This window comes from Solea senegalensis, linkage group LG14, assembly GCF_019176455.1.
Source record: "Solea senegalensis isolate Sse05_10M linkage group LG14, IFAPA_SoseM_1, whole genome shotgun sequence".
Taxonomy (NCBI): domain Eukaryota; kingdom Metazoa; phylum Chordata; class Actinopteri; order Pleuronectiformes; family Soleidae; genus Solea; species Solea senegalensis.
In genome coordinates, this window is record NC_058034.1 from 4,265,325 (window position 1) to 4,271,907 (window position 6,583).

A 6,583-nucleotide genomic window follows, 5' to 3' on the forward strand; every position below is an offset into this window, starting at 1 on the left:
TACAATGTGCGCCCTGACGCACGACCTGCCACAGATGAAGGGGAAAATAACACAGCTGTGCCAACGTGTCTCACGGAGCAGAAGGAAAACAGTGACATTTAATGTGACATACGCCCAAACAGGGACGCATCACAATCGGCGCGTGTCTTTCCACCTTAAATAAGTAAACAAAATGAGATTTGAAGATATCAGCTGGGTGTTGCCAGTTTTTGACGACGTAGAGAAAAATGTCACCGGGTAACAGAGCAGGTAAACACGCTGCCTGGATACGAGAATACACACGTAGACTGTTGACATCTAAAGCTTGACTGGCACTTTGTTATCTGTGTTTGGGAAGCGCACGTGTGTAATGAGGATGTTACGTTGTGTTTTTTCTTTGAAAACAAAACAAACAACATGTTTAGTAGATATGTTAGATAGTGTTGATGTTCATTAGACATGGATACCTTAGAACATTTTGACACAAAGTAGGGACTTTATATAAATTAAGCACACATACAAATGTTGACTTTAAAGATGAAAAGGAAACTCTTATTCTCCCATAACTCCTACCCTATGTGATATAAAAAAAAACTTTATATCTTTTATATTAGTGCTCAGGATTAGTATTATTATTATTAGTGATGAAGTACAACCCAGTGGTTCTAAAATGGGAGTCCGAGGACCCTTGGAGGTCCATGGCCCACTGCCAGTGGGTCTGAAAAGTTGCCAAATTCCTTTATTATAATGACAAGGTTGCACATTTTATTAGGTAAAATGACACTTATTAAAGTGGCAAAAGCAGAATTATGTCTGTTTTTATAAACTATAAGTCTAATGCATACCTTTGTTTGACTGACTGTTACTGTGTCGGTTATTTTGATCAAGCCCAGTCGTTCTCCTCTGATTTCTGGCATCAACAAGGCATTTTCCCCCAGATAATTGCTGTTTACTGGATATTTCCTCTTTTTTTTGGACCTTTCTTTCTTTGTTTACCCTAGAGATGGTTGTGTTTGAAAATCCCAGGAGATCAGCAGTTTCTGAAACACTCAGAGCAGCCCACCTGACACCAACATGTCACGTTCAAAGTCACCTCAATCACCTTTCGTCCTCGTTCTGACTGGAGATGAGCCGACACGATAACCTACACTGGTCAAAATCACTGGATAGGATATCGGACAGATAAAAATGTACAATCACGATCCAAAAATCACATATATTGCCTGCTTCATGCGCTATGACTGGAGTATAACAAATGTTTATTTTATAATATCCATGAATTAATTTCTAATTAAACAATGTATAGTCACTATTATAGAGAAATACATGAGGTTTTCCCCAGAATATTGTTTGTCTTGTTTTTTTTGTTAAATATTCACAGTCAAACTATAGTGGAGTTAAGGAAGACGTACAAAGTAGTGTACAATGGAACTAATCAAAGTAAAAAAAATACCATACACTTGTACTCAACCATAGTGTTTGAATACATGTTTGGCAGAAACCTCCTCCTCACTGATTACATCTGTGGCTTGTATACTGTATATGATGAAATGATCACAACGAGGTTCACCTTGAGGACAAGTGAGTTGTTGTGCAATGTGTCAGCATTCAACATTCACCAGCCAAGAAGTGTCCTTCCCTCCAGCCTCAGGACCAGCACAGTCTGTCTGATGACAGACACGTTCCTCCCTGCTGCGCGGCGGACGTCGTGCCCCACCAGCATATTATCACACTGTCTGAGAAATGAATCATCCTCATCCTCGTGTGTGTTTGTGTGAGGGAGAGTGAGTGTGCAATAGAAACACTGACATTGTTCTCTCAGAGAAATTTGACAAAGGTGCGTGTCTTTGCTTGGCCCCAGCAGCTTCCTTTCTCAGCGCTTTATCAGACTCCTAACTCTTTACTTCTGCCTGGGAGATGCTGAGTCAGTGGAACAAAATGAAAGGAGTCGGTTAAACGCCTTCCTGTACTTGTAAACGCAAACCCTTTGTTCAAGTCAAACGTCGTACTTTTGAACGATCACACTCTGCAACCTGTTTGGATGCTGCCGTGTCGGTCGCACAGTGAATTTCTCTGTGAGATGAATAAAGTATGTATCTATCTATCTATCTATCTATCTATCTATCTGTCTGTCTGTCTGTCTATCTATCTATCTACTTCATTCGGCTGCGATACAGCTTGGCTGCGCTTGGGTTTTGGGTGTGACCTCAGTACAGGTCACGCTGAACTCCCTGACCTCGTTTTGCCGTAATAAGACCTTGTAACACAGAAGTACAACTCCCAACTATGTGTTATTTCAGTATTTTAGTTGAAGACCTGCTTTAAGTATGTCATTAATTTTAATCCCCAGTAGTGGGTGCAGTGTGTGCCCCTCATTCTGTCTGTCCTAATTGTAATGTGATTAAGTGAAAGAATTGTGTTAATGGCCAAATTTATCATCATTTTCACGTTTTCACTGTGCGCTGCATGGCACAGTGAGATGCACACGGGTAAACCTGTGATGGAGGATGCGAGAGCAACCCATGTATGCCGCAAATGACAGTAGTAATGCATTACACATACTTCTGGTAAGAGTTTATTGACAGGGGAGGAAGGGGCGCGTGGGTGGGACGTAAACATTTCAAGTCGGACGTCAAATGCGGTCGGACAACGTGTGCCATTGTGCAAACACCCGTCCACTCTGTGTACGTATATGTACATAGTCGAGGAACAACGCATGAGTAGTTGTGTGAGAGTGTATGGGACATGTGTGGGCGTGTGTGTGTGTGTGTGTGTGGGTGGGTGGGTGGGTTGAGCAGCATTCCTATCCATCAAAGTCACAAGTGGACCGCCCTCTGCCTCAGGAGAAAAATGAACCATGCCCGACGCACTCATCCTGGCGCTGTTGTTCTCCTGCCACCATTTCCTCCTGATTCACCCTGTGAGTGGGGTGGACACGCCTCGCCGTCGTAACGCTGCGCTCACAACAACATCACCACCCCCACCGCCGGAACCCGATACAAACAGATGCGCACATACCTTTCATACAATACAAAAGGTGTTAGTCAATCCTTTTCAATACATCATACAGGAAGGGTGGCAGATGTGACAGATGTGACGATACTGTAAAATAATAGGGTGCATGTACTCAGATTAGGTGTTCGAGAGTGAATGTTCCACCTTTTTGACATAACTTTGAACCCTCATGCCATGTAATCCCATGTTCCCAACTATAAACGGGGGCTGTGTTTACATACATACCTAAATTGCTAGTTGAAAATCCCATTCATCTTTCCGATTATCACGTTAGTGCGTGACGATTACTCAGTCAACGCTCTGTCCACTGCTGCGGAAATGAGGACATTGTTACCTCAGCTGAGCAGATGGTTGGAGAACTTTGAGCCGCGACGGTGACGGACGAGAAAAGGACGAAACAGAGGAAATAAGGAACTTCAAACCATGGAGAGCAACAATTCACCTCTGTGTCATTGTGTATGTGTATGTATGGTACATTCATTTCATATATAGCTTTATATGATCCAGATTACGTCAATTTAAATTTAACATGATTATATTACACATATCTCAGCGACATCTTAACTTAAGCTGGAGTTTAAGCTGTGGTGGAGGTCTGTGCTCTTGTATTCTGATGAAGACGTATATATATCTTTGTATAAAGCGACTAAGGCCAGAGAAATATGGGCTGTTCCCATGTATTTGTTCACAAACTAGCTGTGCACTACACGTGTACTAAGCATATTGCTTCTATTATTCCACCAGAGGGCAGAGCACTGAACTCAGACTGTACAGAATGATTAAATTTGGATTTGGCCACACCGGAGGGGGTTAGGTTATGTTAATCTGTAAATTACCTGCGAGGCCTTTCAAGGTCCAGTGTGTAGGAATGAGTGAAATTTAAAAAGTGAGACTTCTGTACTCCACTCTCCCCTTGCATCAATGATCTGTGGTGGCCTTGACATACCAGAAAGGACATTGTTCTTCCGTATAGAAACAGCCACTCTGGCTTCCATTCAGGCTGCGGTAGAAGCATAATAGTGCTAGACGGCGGCCTCTATTATGCCTAAAATACATAGAAAATGCTTAGTTTGAGGTTATGAAAAGCAGATGATTTATGATGAAGCCAAGTTTACACCGGACACAGTGGTCATTCGCACCCAGCTGTAATCAGCTGACAGCCAGATGACCACAATGTATTAGTGGTCGCTCTCACACTAAGGCGAATTTTAATTAATACTCCTCCCTCTCTCATATCCTGCTACACCACTGCTGCCCAGTCGCCTCCATCAGAATTTAGCTGGCCAAAGCATTCAAAATGTTATGTTATGTCTTGTTACTCTATCTTGGGTTAGCTGTGTACAGGGGTTTCCTGCACTGATCCCTGTTTGGCAGATCATGCGGCTTGGCCAATCCAGGGAACATCTCAAAGGCGGAGCCATCAGCATCAAGTCTAACTGCATTTCCATCTGTTGCAGTAAATTAATTTAATTATGATCAGAGTGTTCCCGACTGAGTTCCACTCCAAAGTGCTGTACAGTGGATTTTTAAAGCTAAGATTACACTATTCACTCACTATTTCCAGGTAGTACTGTAGTTTGCAGAAGTGTTAAAAATAAAATACACAATAAATCAGAATAATCCACATCTTAATCTGATTATCTCTGGTCAGGTAATATCGCCAAATGCTGTTTTCATGGCAGAGTCTTATTCAGACTAGTGTTTTACTTTAATATGGGAATATTGCTGTCTATGTAAACATAGTCACTCCCACACATTGGCCACATGGCAAAGTGGAAACAGAGCAGTACATTTCCTTATGTGTCTGGTGCTTAGTGTTGGAACGCAGACTCAAAGCTGTTTTTATCACGTTGACATTTCGGTGTAAACTCAAGGCAAAGATGCAAACATGTTGCGTTGTACACTAAACTGCCACGTTCTTGTTTTGTTTTTTACTCCACAAGGTCCAGATACTAGTGCATCTTTTATTTACATGTTATCTTTGAAGCGACATGGACTCATGCAGAACATGCAGAAAGGCCCTTGTGCCCACCAAAGGCCCACAAAAGGCAAAAAAAAATAGTCCAAAGCATCAGGAAAGGGTTTAGGGAAAACATGACTTCAACTACTGTGAGCTGACACACATGGGAAGAAGGAACACGGACCAGAACATAGTAGAACACGTGAGAACATGTAGACAAGGACGACGGGCAGGACAGACTAGAGATACCTACTGAAAAGACCAAAACAATAAATAAAACAGGAAAGTGGTTTCACTGATGTGAATGATCTGTGTTCATTCTTTCCCTGAGGCTGCAGACGACTCTACTATCACAGCACATCTTCCTTCCTTTGCCTGCCAAATGCTGACAGTTCTTGTTTGGTCACTGTCATGAAGTTGCAGCAGTAGCAAGCTGAAGTCTTTTTTGTTGTTGTTACAGGTAGGTACTGGGTGAACACTTCATTGTTGACACAAATAATTCCACCTTCCTTTGTGCAATAGTTGGAGTAATCTGCAAAAACCATGGGGAAACAGCAAGGGGAATAACGTAGTCAGATACGTCAAATCAAAAATGAGGCTTTATTGCTCCCGAAAACGTAAAACTAGATCAGCTTGGATCGTAACTCCAAGCACGAAAACAAAAACTAGATCTAAACTTGATTATACACTCTAAGCATGAACAAGGTAACGACGAGCATGGAGACTGACAAAGGACAAAGGGAAATGAGTGACTTAAGAAGGGGAAAGGGGACCAGGTGCAAACACTCAAGGTAATCAGACAAGACAAGGACAAGGTAGACAGAGTGCAGACCAACAGGAAGCCCTAAATCCTCACCAAAATAAAACAGGAAATGACAAAAACGTGACCCAAAACAAACATAACTAACACATTTGCCAACGTCATGTCAGTCAGTCATTATCTAACCGCTTTATCCTCCACCAGAGGGTCGCGGGGGGTGCTGCGCCAATCTCAGCTACATCGGGCGATAGGCGGGGTACACCCTGGACAGTTCGCCAGTCCATCGCAGGGCCACACACAGCTAGAGACAAACAACCATTCACTCTCACACTCACTCCTATGGTCCCCACATTGCATGTTTTTGGACTGTGGGAGGAAGCTGGAGAACCCGGAGAGAACCCACGCACACACGGGGAGAACATGCAAACTCCATGCAGAAAGGCCCTTGTTCCAACCGGGGCTCGAACCCGGGTCTTCTCGCTCCAAGGCGAGAGTGCTAACCACTACACCGCCGTGTGGCCCCATTTGCCAACGTGTAACATCAATTTCAGCTTTAAAACATTCGTTGAAGTTTCACTACTCGAAAAAAGAAACAGATCTACCACAATATTAACTAACCGTTACCTTTTTTATTGTTAAGGTTGATTCATTTACAGTAGCAATGAATGAAAACATGTTTCATTTGTCGCTATTTCCCAGAAATGCAGATTTCCTCCTATGTTTTTGCTACAAATGTTAATTTTGTTGTAATCTTGAAGAAATCTGGTTACAGCGCCGGTAAATGTGGGATGGGATAATTAGTAGTAAAAGTTAAAAGAGAAGAGGGTGATGAGTTGAGTGTGGACAGGGCGTCTGATCCCACACCTGCA